This window comes from Canis lupus, chromosome 18, assembly GCF_011100685.1.
Source record: "Canis lupus familiaris isolate Mischka breed German Shepherd chromosome 18, alternate assembly UU_Cfam_GSD_1.0, whole genome shotgun sequence".
Lineage (NCBI taxonomy): Eukaryota > Metazoa > Chordata > Mammalia > Carnivora > Canidae > Canis > Canis lupus.
The window spans coordinates 42,133,345-42,151,515 of NC_049239.1; the positions used below are offsets into that span (position 1 = coordinate 42,133,345).

The window sequence follows — 18,171 nt, forward strand, 5'->3', positions numbered from 1 at the left end:
AAGGTGAGGCTCACATGACCCAAAAAGACAAGCCCACGACTGCAAGGCACAGTTAGGGATGCCAAATGAGGCAGGCTGTGCCCCCCCCACCCCCCGGCGCTCCCTGCAGCACCCCAGCTCTCAGCAGAGGGCCCGCACAAGCAAGCCCACCGCCAGTGCTGTGTCCTAAGCCACAATACCCCATAGAGACCAGTCTATGTCCCACAACACTAGAGCATGGGATGAAATCATATATCTACAATTTAAAATGTTCTTTCTTGGGGGCGCCTGGCTGGCTCAGTCAGTAGAGCGTGTGACTCTTGATCTCAAAGTTGTAAGTTTGAGGCCTGTATTGGGTATAGAGATTACTTTAAAAAAATAAATAAAACCTTTTTTAAAATATTTTATTTATTTTTTCATGAGAGGCAGAGTGAGACAGAGACACAGGCAGAGGGAAAAGCGGGCTCTCCTGAGGGAGCCCGATGTAGGACTCGATCCCAGGACCCTGGAATCAGGACCTGAGCCAAAGACACTCTGCTCAGCCACCGAGCGCCTAAAATCTTTTTTTTAAATAAATAAATAAAATGTTCTTTCTTGCTTTAGGGTCACTCCAAACTACCATTCCACTGCAGGGGTCCTAATCTGCAGCCTTACCTCCCTCCCCACTAGCTGGTAGGCTACAGAACTGAACAAGTCCGATTGCCCCACAGGATGTTTTGAAACAAGCCTAAGCCAACTCTAACAATTAATAAATTTCCCATTAAAAGCCCTCATTTCTAGTGTGTCATGAAACAGTGGTGATGTGGCAACACCAGGTCCATCCTCATGCTTGGGCTGGTCCCCCTGGGGATGTGGTGGCATGGGACAGAGGGCTCCCAGCACAAACCACACACACACACCCCCCACTGTGTGGGGGGCATCGCCCATCCTCACACCCACTTTTCCTCCATAAGAGAAATTTTCCTGGTGCCATGCCTCTACCGAAAGCACAAAATGTAAAGATAAGAGAATATATAACATAGTAGTAGCAGAGACCTTTGCTCTCTAAAAGCAAGCCAGGTGCAACAGTGACTACTACCAACTTACCAACTTCGCATGCTTTCTCTTTTATCTGGGGAGCCCCTCTCATTCCCACTCACGGCCTGGACCCTGAATGCATGTGAGCTTGGGCCCTGAGCACTCCCTGAAGAAGAGCGTCCGTGGAGAAAAAGGAACAAACCTGACAATGCTACGGTGTCCCCGTGAGGCCAGGCACCCCCTGCATAAAGTCCATAAGGACGTGGAATGACAAAGGGGTTCATGAACCTACAGGAGGGAAGCCCTCTGACCCAACCATCCCCGAGGCGTGTGATGTCAAGGCCCAGAGGACTTTAGCAACTGCTTAAACCAGGTGAGGAAATAAATTCAGAGGCTGAGTCTGGCTCAAAGCCCCCAGCTGGGGTCAGCAAATCTGGCCCTAGAATCCACTTCCTACGCTGCAAAACCAGAGTTCTCCCTGCGACACACCGCCTCTTGGGGCTTCCCCTTGCTCCCCCTGCCCAGGCTCTTCCCACCTACCTACCACCTCAAAGCAACATTTGGACATAGACTGCCACGGTGAGCAGGAGAAAGGACACCTTGAGCAGGAAAAAGAAGGCACCTCAGTGGGGGAATGGGTTACTTGGATCTGTTTTGTTCTGTCACTGCCTTTAGCTTCTTGCAGGCATCAAGGACAGATCAAAAAATCCCCATATTCAAGTCAGGCCCATGCGGACCTCGCAAGTCAGGTATGACACGGGTGTCATCTGAGGCTAAAGAGGACTTGGATGCAGCCCCACCTGCTCCCACCACCCCCGGTGCTCCAGACAACTGCCCCTTTTCCATGCTTGCCATCGACCCTAAGAAGCTTCCTATTGAGGATCAGTTCTGCAGACCCCAAAGTAAGAGCCTAACTCAATAACCTGTTGACAGTTACCCTGAGCCACACACTGAGGGGACACAGCGATGATTGAGACTGGAACTGCCCCACAATGACTTCATCATCAACCATGGAAGATGGACTTCTGAACAACTGTGACCCACGCCCCGTGAAGGAGACAGAGGGAAAGTGCTATAGAAACTAGGAGAAGGGGGATCCCTGGGTGGCTCAGTGGTTTGGCGCCTGCCTTTGGCCCAGGGCGCGATCCTGGAGTCCCGGGATCGAGTCCCGTGTCAGGCTCCCGGCATGGAGCCTGCTTCTCCCTCCTCCTGTGTCTCTGCCTCTCTCTCTCTATGTCTATCATAAATGAATAAATCTTTAAAAAAAAAAAAAAAGAAACTAGGAGAAGGGTGGGATTTATTCCAAATTCACAGAGTGGGCAGGCCCACAGACTTCAGGGAGAGTCAGCCTTTTGAAGGATGAAGGGAGAGTAGGATTCCTGTAAACTGGGGGGGGGTTCCAGCATTCTAGGAAGCGGGAACAGCATGAGTTAAGCCCGGAGGGAAGAAACCGTGGGCGTGTCTCAGAAGCCCCAGCAGGCTCAGGCAGCGGCGGGAGGGGTAAACTGAGGTCACACGCTGGGGCCCCGTCACAGCATATCCAATGAAAGCCTTCAGATGTCGACTGGAAAATTCAGACTCATGCTATGGGGAGCAGCGAGAAGCCCCTGAAGGCATGGGGAGGGAAGGAGACAAGGAACAGAAGGCTTTCTGGGTGGGCAAAGAACTTGGCCTTTGTCACCAACGCCTCCTTGATGCCAGCTTTTGGCATCTGCTCCACCCACTCTGCATGTCATGTCCATCTCTGTGGCAATCCCAGGGCCTGACCATCTGGATGGTGACTAACACCCACCTAATCTGACCCTATGGCATGTGCGTGTCCCCTGGTGGCCTCTGGCATTCACCCGCCTCACCTCCCACTCAGAGGCCAGCAGGCATGATTTTTACTCAAGTTGCTTGCCAATGCTTAAAAATGAGGAGACATCGCATTTAAAAATCTGGATTTTTCTAGGACCACACTTTCACATGTCAATGAAGCTGACTGGCAGTGGCCCCCACTGGGCAGAGCATGCGAACTCCAGTTTCCTATAGGGTCACCTCTTTTTCATCACCAAGACTGACAACAGACACCCACTGCCCATTTATCTTTTACCAGGCCACCTACCACACCCCCCAAAGGCCTCTGAGCCTCTGATACCTCACCACAATTAGCCTACATTATGAGCCAACTAGACTCCCTACGCTTCCCATCCCATGTACTGACTCCTCACCAAGACCCCACAGACCATCCATGAGACCCAGCACCTTACTTCTCCACACCCTCCCAGGCTCTGGCAGGTGGCACTGCTGAAAGAAATCAAAAAATCCCCTCAAGAAAAATGGACAAGCTTAGAAGAAATTTAATATATCTTTACACTCTCCTCCTATTACTGACTCAGCTTCTCCCCCCATTACCACCCCACCCCTCCCCCCACCCCCACCCCCACCCTGTGTCAGGCCTTCTAAGCACCACTCACGAAATACAGCTGAAGGAGATGGGATCCCTGCCTTTGCCAGGTCTGGCATGGACCTGGAGAAAGCCCAAGCAGGCCTGGCTTAGATGCCACTCTGAATGAATGAAATAATGACACAGCTCATGCATGAAACCTAGCGATCTACATACATTTGTTCTACAACCAAATGTTCAGCACTCGCTGGCTAGTAAATAGGGCAGCAGCAGAGTGTTTCAGAACAGGGTGGATGCATGGTCCCCAACACTTCCTCCCACCAGCATCAGCTGTTTGTGGTGATGCAAGGAAATATACTCCCCTGCCTTGATCTTGAGGGAAAAAAAGGCCGGTCACGGTAGAAAAAAAAAAAAACAGAAAAGAAATGTGAGCATGGTTCCTGTCTTCCGTGGGTAAACTGTCTAGTTTGTGATCAAAACATCACACCCCAGAGATGAATGAAGTCACTCATACAGGTATGGGAGGAATGTGAATATAGGCAAGGAGCCAGCTGGGAGGTCTGCTGGATGCAGTGGGCTAGAGCTGGGGCTGAAGGACTTTGAACCAAAGAGGTGGCTTAAGAGGGCACAAATAATCAAAATTCTGTTTTTGACCAATCACCAAGGCCTTCCCTCTGGAGGAAAAAAAGAATTGTGGATCTAATAAAACAACAATTGAAAAAATGGTAGGAAACATTCCTTGAGCTCAAAATCCCAAGGAAAACTGGCTCAAAAAGACACAGACTCCCCCTGTGAATGGGTTTTCCACTTGGCAAGATAGTTCCTCATCCCTAAGTGATAATACAAAGGAATGAATGGGCCTTCGTATCAGGGAAATTCCTAGCGATTATTAGAATGGAAAGGAAAGGAAAGAGGCAGGAGAAAGCCAGAGTATCAGCCACGGGCAGGCACCCTCCCGTTTAAATTCTGGCAAAGGCCATAGCTGTTCTGTTCAAGTTGGGGTGACCTCCAGCAAGAAATGCTAAGCTAAAACAACACTGAATTTCTACACTCTTAACAGTCATTTTTCTCGGTTTTCTTACCCTTAATGTCTCCCAGAGACTCTGGTCACCTTATAAAATACAGCCATTTGCACCTCCCCTGTGAGTATATCAGCCCATACACCTGGACAAAACTGCCAGCAGCACTTCCCCACTGCTCTGCCCTCACGCTGCAGTAAGTCCTGTCTTGTCCCATGTGACCTCAGGCCTTCAAATCCACCTCCCCAGGCCCATCACACCTGCCGGCCCCATTTCCACTGACTTTTCCTCAGCTCACCCACCAACACCAAATCTTCCCCAGGAAGGGTCCTTGGGTTTGGCCACCTCTACACTTCTTTATATAACTCATTCTCTCTCTCTCTCTCTCTCTCTCTCTCTCTCATACACACACACACACACACACACACACACACACACACGTCTGCGCATGGGTGGACTACAGAACCTTTTCTTCCCCCTAAACCAAAATCCATAAATGAAAGAATAAGCTGCTCTGGCTGAAACAAAGATGGAAGTCTACAAGCTTCTGTCACCGTGTCTTGGGGTTGCCTTGACCTCTACCTCTTAACACAGTCCAAAAACAGTAACTTTCAAGTCAAATGTCTTCATCTTATAGATGTGAAATTTGAACCCCAGAGAAAGAAAGTGACTGGCCCAAGGGCACACAGTCTGTTAGAATCAGGCCAGAAACCAGGTCTCTAGACTCAGCAGACCAGTGCTCTACTGCCGCCCCACAGCATCTTAATGACCTTATCTAATCCACACTCACACACAACTTCCGCTGTGCCCAGCATTTCCTAAACCCCCACAAGGATTAATCTGGTTAATCCCCAGAACAATTTAATGACGTAGGTTCTTTTATTCTTCCCATTTCACAGGGTAGGAAAGGGAGGCAAAGAGATGAAGGAACTTGACCAAAGTCACAGAGCTGGTAAGTGGCCCAAGTGGCTGATAAGTGGCAGAGCAGGAGGTTGAACCCAGGCAGCCTGGCTCTATACCCATGGTTCTTACATCGTTTGCCAGAAGGCATCACTTGCAACGCTTAGGCAGAAAAAGGAATGCTTTGTTATATAGCACTTGACAAATGAAATACACCTAGAGTTTCCCTTAAAAAGCACAGACACAGGACACCTGGGTGGCTCAGGGGTTGAGTGTCTGCATCCTGGGATCAAGTCCCAAGTCCCAAGTCGGGCTCCCCACAGGGAGCCTGTTTCTCCCTCTGCCTATGTCTCTGCCTCTCTCTGTGTATCCCTTATGAATAAACAAATAAAATCTTTAAAAAAAAGAAAAAAGCAAAGACACAAAAATGAAAATATTTTATTTACTTACTTATTTGCTTATTTATTGGGGGGGGGGGGGGCTCAGAGAGAGAAAGAACTTCAGCAGGCTCCATGTCCAGCACACAGCCGACAGACATGGGGCTCAATCTCAACCTTGTGATCATGACCTGAGCCGAAACCAAAAATTGAAGGCTTAACTGAGTGAGCCACCCAGGCACCCCCAAAAATAAAAAACTTTTAAAAGACAACATTGGAAATTGTCTTGAAAGCCCAAGTGTGCCAGACCCAGACTCAGTGTCTACTGGCTTTTACTCCCAGCTTGAGTGGCTGAAGCAGTGTAACCACGTGATAATCTACACAGTGACCCATGTTTTCTTAATGCATCTGTCCTTTGCACATACCCATTTTGGCTTCATTCCCACCCCTGATGCCTTAAACCCTACTGTTTCTATAACCATGACTAGAAATGGCTTTTTCATTAATTTAAAATATATCAATGGCCAGCTTGCCCTTTGGGGATCTTTATCTGGGCATTTTTCTTTACCCAATCCTGGCACATGTCCTTCAAAATAAAGTCACATAATCCAGGGGTGGACTGTCTAAATTTCTTGTTTCTTTACTGTGTCATTCACTTGCCCCCAGCCTATCCGTAACTCACTGGCACATCCACACCAGAGAAGGGGAGGAGCAAGAGTAGGGGCATCCAGCACCAAGACCCAACCTAAGTCAATGGTTCTTCCAGAAGTGCCAAGCTAATGGCCGGCAACAATGGAACCAACACCTGGCTTGATTTTTAGAGGGTTTTGAAACCTCAGGCACCTGAGGCACTAACCTCAGGCACCTGAGCTCTGACTGCTACATTCACCGAGCATTCTCTCTGCACCCAGACAGGATCAGCTCAGTTACCAGACCTCCAAATGTGAGCTTAATGGGCGACACACATGCACAAGATCCTCAGGACCTGGGGAACTCCAAATGGCCTAAGAGGGTAAAGGGGCCAGACTAAAAGGGGCTGGGGGAGACGTTCCCACAGCAGCAAGGAGCAAAGCATCCCCACTTTCTTGTGCCAACACCCTTCACCATCAGCACCAAAAAACGAGGGTGTCTCATGCCTCGAACCAAGCTAACTGACTCAAATCCGGCCACTTCCACATTTGCATAATGGCTTCAGACATGTGGCTACCATTTAACGGTAACAGGGTGGAGACCTCCCCACAAAGCAATATTTATTGTCTTTGGATCACCCCTGGCTAAAAAACTGAAATTTTACCAAACTCAGCTGTGTAAAACAAATGAAAAAGAACACCATTATAAATCACAATCTAAGCAGGATCTCAGGACCTGCCCATACTTTGTATTTTCTAATTTTCGTGTAAATATTAGAACAGCACAGAAACAGGCTGATCTCAGAAACCAGGCCATTTTGATACTCACTTGACAAAACTCAACTATTTATTTCATTTTATTCTACTTCTTATCTCAAATCCACAGTTCCTTTTCCTTTCACAAAAATATCCCTCTTTTAAACAATATGTGATGCAAAGTAAATAGAATCGGGGCACCCAAACAAATTCTTTCCTGCAAAATTTATGGTTCCTCTTTGCTCACCAGTCGCACACATGACCAGCACCCGGGTCCACCGCTTTGTCCACAACACAGACTACGAGGTCTCCAGAACCACATTCACCCGTCCCCTGTGTGCAGGGAGGCAGGGCGTGCTTAATGCTGCCTTTAAAAGCAAATCAACTTTTCTCAAATAATTTGTAAGGCTAAATAAGTAGGAAGGAAAAGCCGACAGCATGCTGCACCACAGGGGGGGGGAAAACCCTAATCCTAGGTCTCAGGGTAATACCTTAGAAGAGGTAACACACTCCTGGTGCCCCGGCAAAATGTCCAGCACACCATTCTGTGACCCCTTAACCTGCATCGGCAGATTTTACTTTTAGACTCAGGCAGATGTGTTTACTGAATAGTCAACTCAGGGGGTAGATAGAGCCCCTCCCCGAAGTCTCTTCCAGCCCCTCTACTGAATTAACTCCTCCCAGGCTCAGAGAAAGGAGGTGGGTGTTGGGGGGTACTTGGGGGGTAGGGTGTGTGAGGGGTAGTGTCTCGAGACCAGTGAAGCAAGACGTCTCAAGTCAGGTCAGGCTTGTCCCTGCACATCTGTTTGGGGGGGAGGTTAGGTGGACAAGGGTGAACCAGGGAGGATGCTTCCTTCCCATCGAGAATCTTCTGTTGCTCCCATAAAGGCCAAGTACCCACCTCGCCCCTGCCAGCACCCTGCTCCTAAACAGAGGTTGTCCTCAAGGCAGGAAAAGAACACAGAGATTGGGAGGTGGCGATTTAAATTCCCAGCAACCTGGAAGGACAGAACTTACCCCACATTCCTGCATGGCCCCACTGTGAGGGGGCCTCCCCCCTCCAACATACACACACACACACACACACACACACACACACATACACACACACACACCCCAAGGAAACTTGGAGAGAGGGCTAACCTACTCCAGAGAGGCACAGGAGGAAGAGAAGGCTTCTGCTCTATCTTCCCTGGTATCTATCCCTCCCTCTGGCAGCTGCCATTTGCATGAATGCAGACTTGTGGTCAATTTGTACCTGGGAGAGAACAAAGCAGGAAGTAAAAGAGCTATCACTTATTCAAATCTTAAAGCTCCTTGAGTCTCCCTAAAGGGAGCGCCCTGTCCCCACCTTCAGAAGGAGGGATTTGCTGGCCACCACCCCCTTCCCAGCACTTGCCAAGGATCCTGCTCTCACTTAACCTGTTTCTCCTGTGCCAATTTCTGGTTTCCAAGGGAACCGTATTTATATTTTTAACTAGCTGCTTTTTACATAATTTTTAAAGTATTATGGTTACTTGCACGTGGTGGTAAGAAGAAAAGATCTAAACAATGAAAAGAGAAGTCTCCCTCCCACCTCGGAGCTCTGGAATCCCACTCATCCGTTTATCCCAGGGACTCCACTTCTACGATTTCTCCCACGTCTCCCAAAGGCGGGCCCAGCATCATGCCACGTGTGGCTCCCCTCCCCAGCCCCCAACACCCCAGAGTGTGCAACTTGCACCCTGGTACTACACGAGGGCTTTGAAAAATGGATTCTCGACAAATGGGCTGAACAAAGGCAAGAAGTTAGTGTTGACAGGTTCCAGAATGGGAAGGGTTAAACAAAACCCCTTGCATATACAAAGAGGGGAAGAAAAAACAAAAAGCACTTTAAGGATAGAGGTTAACACACTACACGATAGAGCCACTTAGTAGGATGACAGATGATTTTTATTCCAGTGCTGTTTTCCAAGATCTGATTTTTTTAAATCAGAAATAAATCGCGTTCATACATGCAAACACATGCATCTCCCCACCCCAGCCTGGTAGATCCATTATTTCTTGTGCATTCTGTTTCTGTTCCATGTTGTACAGGAACTAACTGACATTTCCACAGGGCTTTATAGTTTATAAAGTACTTTTAAAACCACAAAAGTTCCCAGGAGTCAACGATGATCCTATGACTTTCTGCTTCCTGGCATCTCTGCCCAGAGCTGTCTGAGAAACTTGTGACACACTCACCCATCCTCAGCCTCGTCCCTGCATCCATTCCCCTACAGGCACTCTGCAGCTGGTAGGCCTGGCAGGGCCCTGCAAGGTGCTTCCCAGGTCCATCAGAGCACATCTGCAGACACGGTGCACACAGGCAGGAGTGCAGGAGGCACACCCCTCACAGAGGAGAAGCACAAGGTCAGTGGCTTGCTTGGAGTGGCCATCACACAGCTGCCGCTCCCCAGCCGGGAGGTGACCCCATGCTCCATAGGCAGAGCTCTGGCAGTGATAAAGCCATCTGGCAAGGAACAGGATCCTAAAAACCAGAGGTGGCCGTTCCTACTAGTTTACGTCTACTCTCCCTGTTTGCAGAATGTCATTCATGTACCACAGACATTTTGATAGCAATGTACAAGCATCTACGGGACTGTATTTCATTTAATCTCTGGAGGCATATCAGCATAGCCCATCTCACAAGTGAGAAATCTGAAGCTCAGAGATGAGTTCTATCACCCAGGGCTCTTATCCCACTAAGTCTCTGATTCTAAGGCCCCTCCAGGGACCACCCAAGCCCAGTCCCTGCCCCAGAGGATTCAGAGTGCCCTTCCACACCGATGTGCATGGAATGCCATTACCCAAAAAGGTCCCAGACTTCTGCCCTTTCCTATATGACTGTGGCAGTAAGTTCAGCTGTAGGGTCAGCTGCCTGGGTTCAAATCCTGGCTCTACCACTTGACAGCTCTGTGACTTTGAGCAAACTACTTAATCTTTTTCAAGCAAATTATTTAATCTTTTCCATCTGTAAGAAGAGGGTATCAGAGTCCCTACTCATCTGCTTATTTCATGCTCTCATTAAGATGATGCATGTAAAGTTGATCCCAGTGACTGGTCCAGAGCCAACGTACCTGTAATGTTTGCCAACTAGCAGCAGCAATGCCATCACTATCATTGTCACCACTAGCACAATGCAGACAGGGCATGGCATACAGGCATGGCATTTAACACCACACACACTCCCTCATTTTCTCAAGCTGGCAGGGCAGGAATTAGGATGCCCCTTTTAAAGATGACGCTACTGAAGCTCAGGGGAGTGACATGCCTACATGCACACAGTTGTGGCCAGGACTCAAGCGTCATGTGGTCCAAATCCTATATCCTGAGCTCCTCCCAGGCCACCTTCTACCCCTACAGCAGGGTGCAGTGAGCTCACACTGGGGCAGTCCAGTCTCATGTTGGGGTACAGGCTTAGGCATCACCCAATGGAGAAAGTCATTCAACCTCAGGATCCTCATCAGTCCCACGGCTCCTCCTTTCCTTCTCTCCCCAAAGCTGCCTTGAGCATAATGAATGGCAAATAGCTGCAAAGAGCATACCCGGCTCATCCTGTGTGTTCCAGCTTAGAATCCTTGGCACCAGAAGCAGGAAGAAGGTGGGCAGCTGGCACCAACAAGGAATCCACAGCCCGCAGCTCGGCTCAAACCACACATGTGACATTCGGGTCAGTTCGAGCCACTCAAGACCTCCAATCCGGCCAACCCAGCTTCCTTCGGAACCCACGAAACGGTGGCTGCAAAAGCAAACAGACCTGTCTGCTGGTAGATCCCAGTCTAGAAAGGCACAGAGTGTGGTGGAAAGGGTGGAGCCTGACTTCCCCCCACCAGGCTAGCTGGGGGATCTTACACAAGTCCTCTTCCCATTATTTTTAAAATATAGTTATACCCAGCTCCGTTCACCAAGTATTTACAGTGGCGTGGAATAATGCAAACACCACCAAAGAATAAAATAAACAGTCAAGGGAATCAGGCCAAGAGAAAATACATGCAGGGAAAATAATAAAGCCAGCAGTAAGATCTGCACACAGAAATGCACACTACATTGTTCCTTTCTGCAGAAGTGTCAAGATGGGCCACATGTCAGGCTCTCAGGGGCTTAGTAACCACAGCCAGAGGGAAACATGATCAGCCTGGAGATTCCTGGTGCCCAGAACATGAAAACAAACCTGCTGTTCTGGAGCCATTCATCTTTCTCTGCCTGACCCAGAGCCTCAGAGGAGTTTCTCCATTGGACCTTAGAAAAGGTAACACAACAGAATGGCAACACAGCCTGCAACGTACCCCCCCGCCCCCGCCCAAGACAGACCCAGATGTCTCCTACAGCCCCTCACTGACCAGCTCCTCTTGCAGTTCAAAGGCACAATCCAAAAAGAACAATTCAGCCAAAGTGGGCAAGTTACTTTACCCTCTTAGAGCCAATGACCTCATCTGTAAAATGGTCCATCTATCTGATTACGCTGTGGTGAGGGTTCACCAGGCAAATGTGTGAGAACTCACATGCCTAACACAGAGTAGGTGCTCCACGAACAGCACTTCGTTGTTTCAATGATAACGTAAGTTGCTCCAGGGAAGGACTCTTGGTCTGAACTGGTCATGATGTATCCCAAGTACCTAGAATGGTCACTGGCACATAGTGAGTCTTCAATAAATATTTGCTGAATGAATGAATGAGTTTCCTATGGCAGGTTCTCGAAAACACCGGTCTCATAAGATACTTCCAAAGAGAGAGAGAGAAACAGGAGGTAAGATAAAAATCCACAGTAAATAGGGCTTTTTTATACTCCTCTCTCTCTTAAAGGGTCAGAAGAATATTAAAGTTTCTTAGAAGTCCTTCAGGAAAGACACCTGTTGGATTTGGGTTAGCCCAGAGTTCTCCAAATTTGCTTGACCACAAATCTCTTTTTCTTCTCCCACAGAATAGAAGATAGACCCATATGTGTTCTCACAGCCCTAGTGGGTTCTAAGACAGAGAAGGGGTTGCTCCAGAGATAAGAGTCCCATAACAGTTGGCCTAAACAGCCCCCTATGCCTGGACACAGGGACACTCTGGCTGCCCCTGAACATTCCAGAACTCACTTGCTCAGCCTGACTTCAGCAAGACTAACTCCCAGCCTCCTGGCTTAGGGCCACCTGCCTGCATGCAGAGAAACACCCAAAAGTCAAAGCAAAGATCCCAGAGGCTGTCCTCACCAACACCGCCCCCCTCCACCAGGCAGGACTTCCTCTGAAGAGAGTTGAGTAGAAGGGATCTGGGTATGTGATCAAGTGAGGCCCCAGCATCCCAGAGTCCCTGGGTGGCCACCTGCAGGGTATGTCACATGCTTCTGTTTAGCTCACTGGGTCAAGAGGCCACCTGGCAGCAGTGAGGCCCCCTTGCTGACACCCTCACTGCCCGCTTCCTCAGGTTGGCGCCACCAGCCCAGCTCCCAGAGAGCCAGAAGGGCAGGAGGTTGGGCCATGTGGATGACAGCATCCCGTCCCCCACGTGAACCAGGGCTCCCTTGGGCACACTGCAGGGCTCACCAGGCAGGAAATGATTAACAAGTGTTTACTGAGCACTTCCAGGCAGCAGAGGGCTGCTCCTGGCACCAGCTCCCTGTCACCCCACAGGTCTTGGTCACATCACTCATTTGTGAAGCAGGTGTCAGGCTGACAAGTGCCAAGTACCAGCTCAGGCCTTCAACTAGAACCCTGGCCTTGACCTCAGACCCTGCATGCTATGGACTCCAGGCCCGCTGTCCACACCCGACGTGGGTCTCCACAGCACCAGATCCTCGGCCCTCCTAGTTCTAGATGCCTATTCCATGTGTCTGGCGGAAATGAAAGTGGCCTGGAGATGAAAACAAGCCCAAATAGAGTTAAAGATCACTGGTCGTTCACCTTCTGCCCCACAGGGCTCCACATCGTGAATGCAGCCTTACGATGCATCCTCAGCAGCCCCTGTGTGCAGGCCCGGAGTTAGGGGCTGGGGGGCGGGGGGGAGAGCAGGAAGATGGCCCGTCTCCCGAGGCCCCCTCTGGATGTGTCTCTGCCTTCCCAGCTGCCCGTCTGCCCGTGTTGTGCCTGCTGCCAGGAACACCCTCCCTAAGGGCGAGCACTCGCCCCTCCCTTGCCCCATCAGATGGATGGGGCTCCCCGGACACAGGGCCAGGGCCATCACCCCCCAATCCCCTCCCCTGGTGCTCAGCACAGGGCCTAGTGCCCAGCGCGGGGGGGGGGGGGGGGGGGTGCGCGGCGGGTAAGAGGGTCCCGCCCAAAGGAGAACCAGGGTGGCCAGCCAGGCCTCCTGACAAGGCCCCCTGGACGCCAACCCTGAAGACGCGGTGCCGGGGCCGCGGTCTGATCAGTGAGCACCACCTAGAGAGGCATGTGGATCCAAAGGGGCAGCAGTGCAAGGCTGCTACCAGTAAAGCACTGGCAAAAGAAGAAATGAGAAGACAGGGGCACTCGCCCCAGAAACACCCACCCTGTTTCCCGAAGCTTCCTTACACCTAGACTCCTGTGATACCCCCCCCGCAACGTCCCCGGCCAAGGAGCCACCTAAGAGCATAGGAAGCAAAACTGCTATAGCTCTCCGTCCTCAACAGAGCTGACCTGTCTTCCCTACTGCACCCTCCGGTGCCCTTCCCTTCTGCAGGGATTCAAAACAAAAACAAAAACAAAACAAAAAACACTGGAAATCAGTTCATTACTACTTTCCATGCAGAGGAATGAATACCGTGAGCTGTGCAGGCTCACTGATGGAAGTTCAAATCCTTGCATCCTGCCACTCCCACCTGGTGTGATCTTGGCAGGTCACCAGGACTCCGTGAGCCTCAGTTTCCACACCGGTAACATGAGAAAGTCCACCAGGGCCTCACCTCAAGACAGTCGCAAGGCCGGATGAAATCAAGTGAGCCAGGGCCCCACGTGGGGTCTAGCACCAGCTGGGGCTCAAGGGGTTCATCCCCTCCCCTCAGCTAGTGATTCTGCAGAGCAGGACCCAAATGGAGGCCACAAGGCCAGTGGACAGAGCCCCAATCTGGAGTCCGACTGCCCAGGTTCTGACCCTGACTCCACTCCTAGCTGTGCGGCCTCAGACAAGATCTCTGGCCTCTGTGCCTCAGTTTCCTCATCTGCAGAAGGAAGGAAGGCTACCCCCACCTCAGAGGGCTCTGAAGGGCTCAGAACAGGGCCAGGGCCTGGCACATAAGAAGCACCCAACATCCACAGCAGCCACTAGTGCTAACCCCGTATCTGACAGTTATATTGCTCCTCACGGTTACAAAAGACTTTCCGAGCGTTATCTCCCTGGGTCCTCCCACCTCCTCCTGGAGACAGGCGGGGTGGGTGTCAGTGGTGAGTGGCTGGGAGAACTACACCCAGCCAACAATAGAGATGGGTGTTATCTGACCCCAACAGTGTTTTGTTTGGTTAATTTGAGTCAATATTTTTTTAAAGCAGGAAATTTAACATTAAAAACTATTTCCAGCTTTTCTTGAAAAGAGAATCAGAATAACCAACAACTCTGGGTTCCCGAGGGTGAGAGTCCCGGGTCCAACACAAGTTACGTGGTCTTTGGGCAAGTGACTTAACCCCTTTGCGTTTCAGGTACCTCAACTCCTTAAAAAAAAAAAAAAAAAAGATTTTATTTTTAAGTAATCTCTACACCCAGTGTGGGACTCAAACCCACAACCCAGAGATTGAGAGTCTCATGCTCTAGCGAATGAACCGTCCAGGTGCCCCCACATACCTCCACTCTTCAATAAGGATTAAAACCCAGAGATAACTCATCAGGTTGTAATGAGGATTTAAGTGAGGTGGTACTTGCAAAACACAAAAAAAAGTTCCTGAACAGTGGTGCACAACACCAAGAACACCCGCAACGTCATTCAATTAATTATACACTTAGAGATGGGTAAATTGTTAAATTTTATGTTACATAAATATTATTACAATTGAACAAAAAACAAACACACTACTAAACACATTTAAAATTAATGTGCTAATTTTAAAAGGTTGGGGGAGGACACACTTCCCTTCAAACAGGACACGGGCTCTTAGACTGCCAGAAGCCCCACCACTCCCTACTGCCTCGTTAAATGGGTGGCCTGGCACATTCTGTGCCACACCCCTGCTCTAAGAACTCAATGAGAACCCTGCGTGTAAAAGCCCTTGGAACACTCTGGGAAGCATTACCTTCTTTCCTTAAGTCATTCTGCTTAAGATCGCCAGTCTAGAAAGTGGGAAGGCCAACCCAGCCTGCCTTCTACCCCCAAGTCCCACTCTTTTCTTATGTCAGCATAATGCCAGCCTTAGGTATGTCTATTATCACCACACAGACTTGGTCTTGAAGGGTCTCTCTTATAAAGGAGCACACATAGCCCCAAACTACAGAAGGTAGAGGGACTCACCAAGTCTTATAGATTAAATGTCTCACAGCATGGCGAACTCCCATGTGACAATGAATGCTGAAAGTCAGGTGGCATCCATGTGGATCTCCACTATGCCCAGTGGGAACAGGCAGTAGTAACCACCACCACCCTTTTCCCTGCCCACACCCTACAACAATGTTCCCACCCTGCTCACCAAGCCCCACATTGGGCCCACGTCAAGGCCCACCTCTTCAACTCATTCAACAAATATTTACTGAGCACCCATTGGGGACCAGGTCCTGTGACATGGTGTCCTTAGAGAACCTAATCTATTTAGGGAAACAAACACACACACCAGTTCCTTCATCCTGGGTAAGGACACGGTGACAAGAAAGGGCATGGCACACTGGAGGAACTGCCAGAAGCGTGTGGTGGTGAGCTCATATGGGATGTGCATCCAGAATCCAGAAGGCACTGGGAGCTTCGATGGGCTTGAAGCAGCAGATAACATGGTCTGGACTGATCACTCAGCCACAGTACAATGAGTCAACTGGGGAGGTCCAAGATGGGAGGCATGAAGCCCTAGCCTTGGTATCTCATTTAACTCTCTCGACAATAAAGATAAGCTCCTAGTCCCATATGACTGATGGGAAGACTGAATTGGCAAAGTCCAGGGACTTGCCCAAGAACACACAGTAATGACGCAGCAGTTTTTTAAACACCACACTGTAATAGCACCTTCACATTTCCCTACAAAACACATTTTTTTGAGTCTGAAGTCTGGTTCCTAGTTTTTATTCAATCAGGTTTATAGTTCATGTTATTGTGTAGCTCACGTCTTTAAATGTCGGATATGATTCACATTTTCTCCTATCGTTCAGCACAGTCAGGGCTTAATGATCGTGTAGTAGTCCATGGCTTCAGCAATCTCTCACTGCTTCACAGTGAGCATTTAGAGTGTTTCCAACCAATGGCTTCTTGTTTTTCTTTTAACGACCAGCCCACACCAAGTTCATCTCTCTTCGTTCTCAAGGGGGGAAACTCTGTACCTCAGATATCACCCATCGTGTGACTTATCTTGGATGAGGATGAGTAAGACAGTGACTCTCAACATTGTATCAGCAAGTTTTATTACAGCAGGAACCCTACATTCATAACCCACCTCCCAAACTCAGTCTCCCAGTTTTACCAACCATTAAGTTCATTTGGTTACTGATTTGGTTTCTCTGTTTGATGTAAACACAACAAATGGAAGTGGCAGGTGGGGACCATCTGGCAGCCAACACCTCTGGGTGAGCCAAGCACGTTCACTCTCCCCTTGGATGGCCCAAAACAGTAGATATGCCAGCATGCAACAGACACACATCAGGATTCCACCCCAGAGAACCAATTTCATCTCTATTAAAACAGGTCAAAGATAGATCTGAATCCCCTGTGTGCTCACTGTTGAAACCTTAATGTCCAAAAGATCAGAGTAGTGGAGCCAGGAAGCTGGACTCGCACTATGACTAGCTGTGTGGTCTTGGGCAAGTGGCTTCCCTTCCCTGGACCTCAGTTTCAACATCTGCAAAGTAAAAGGTTTAGATTAAATGATCCTTAAGGATCCTTCTGCTCTGAATGAGGCCCTTGGACCCACCCAATTTTATAAATGAACAGTGACTGTGCTACATGATGCCAACTGCTAAGTACAGCCCCCAAGCAATGGCTGCTGGCTTGAGACAAACAAGCAGCAACACACAAAGAAGAATCTCACAACGATGTCCCCTCATGTCCTTATCAGTCAGGATAAAGGAAAACACATCAGATTGCTCTCTGATGGGGGGGAAGGGGCAGGATTCTGACTTAGCCTAAGAAAAAAAAATCACCTGACTTGCATCCCATAAGCCTCGTTTCTCATAGTAAGATCAAAGTGCTTGTCACACATAAAAAATTTTTTTAATTTTAAAAAACACACCCTAAGTAACTGATTCATAACAACCCAGCAAAATACCAGAGTCAGAACAAGAGCAAGTCATTGCAATGTGAATCCGGAGGGGAGGTTTCTGCCTTTATTTCCTAACTGACAATGACAAGCTTTTCACAAAACTCAGACAAGCTGCAAGTCACTGATAAAGAGGACAGTCGGCCCTGCCACTTGAGCAGAGACAGGCCCAGATAGCAGAGGCCACCCGAGTGACCTCTGGGACCCAGGAAAGCCTCACTGGTTGTAAGGTGATTCCCAGCCAGAATAAGGGAGGGAGGGATGTGCTGGGGGAGGCTGTCGATGCTGTAGGTGGGTCAACACCAGACTCTTCCTGGCAACAAAGGCTCAAATTCAAATAGAGGGAAATATCAATGATCTCTGGATTATTAGCCTCAGCTCATTAGCCTCTAGGTTGGTGCTTTCACAGGACTCAGAATCCCCAAATGGACAGGGATGTCCTCCCAGACCAGCTGGCTACCACCTCCTGAACTTGCCTGCACCTGCTACGTGTCCCTTCTCACCTCCCGGATCATCAGCTCTGCATTTCTAGCAGGTTCTGGTTCACCCCGCTTCCTCTCTCTCTTTGTCCCTTCCACCTCCCCAATTCATATCACCCTTGAGGGAGGCAGGAGGCTGGGAAAAGAGCCCCAGGTTCCAAGTGAAGAAGATGATGCTCAAAGGAGATAAGATAAACCCAAGGTCACAAAGATCGTGCCAAGAATCCAACCCACTCTGTTAACTCCAAGTTGGGGTTCTTTCTACTGC

The 18,171-nt window shown here is 49.3% G+C and overlaps 1 long non-coding RNA gene across 1 annotated transcript; it reads right to left on the minus strand.

Annotated features, from left to right (window-relative positions):
- Positions 1-8,995: 8,995 nt before the first annotated feature.
- Positions 8,996-13,086, minus strand: LOC106559997. The gene is made up of 3 exons (XR_005373438.1): positions 11,587-13,086; positions 11,256-11,323; positions 8,996-10,823 (listed from the first exon to the last, which is right to left on the minus strand). It is a non-coding gene; the product is annotated as an uncharacterized LOC106559997 (long non-coding RNA).
- Positions 13,087-18,171: the final 5,085 nt, after the last annotated feature.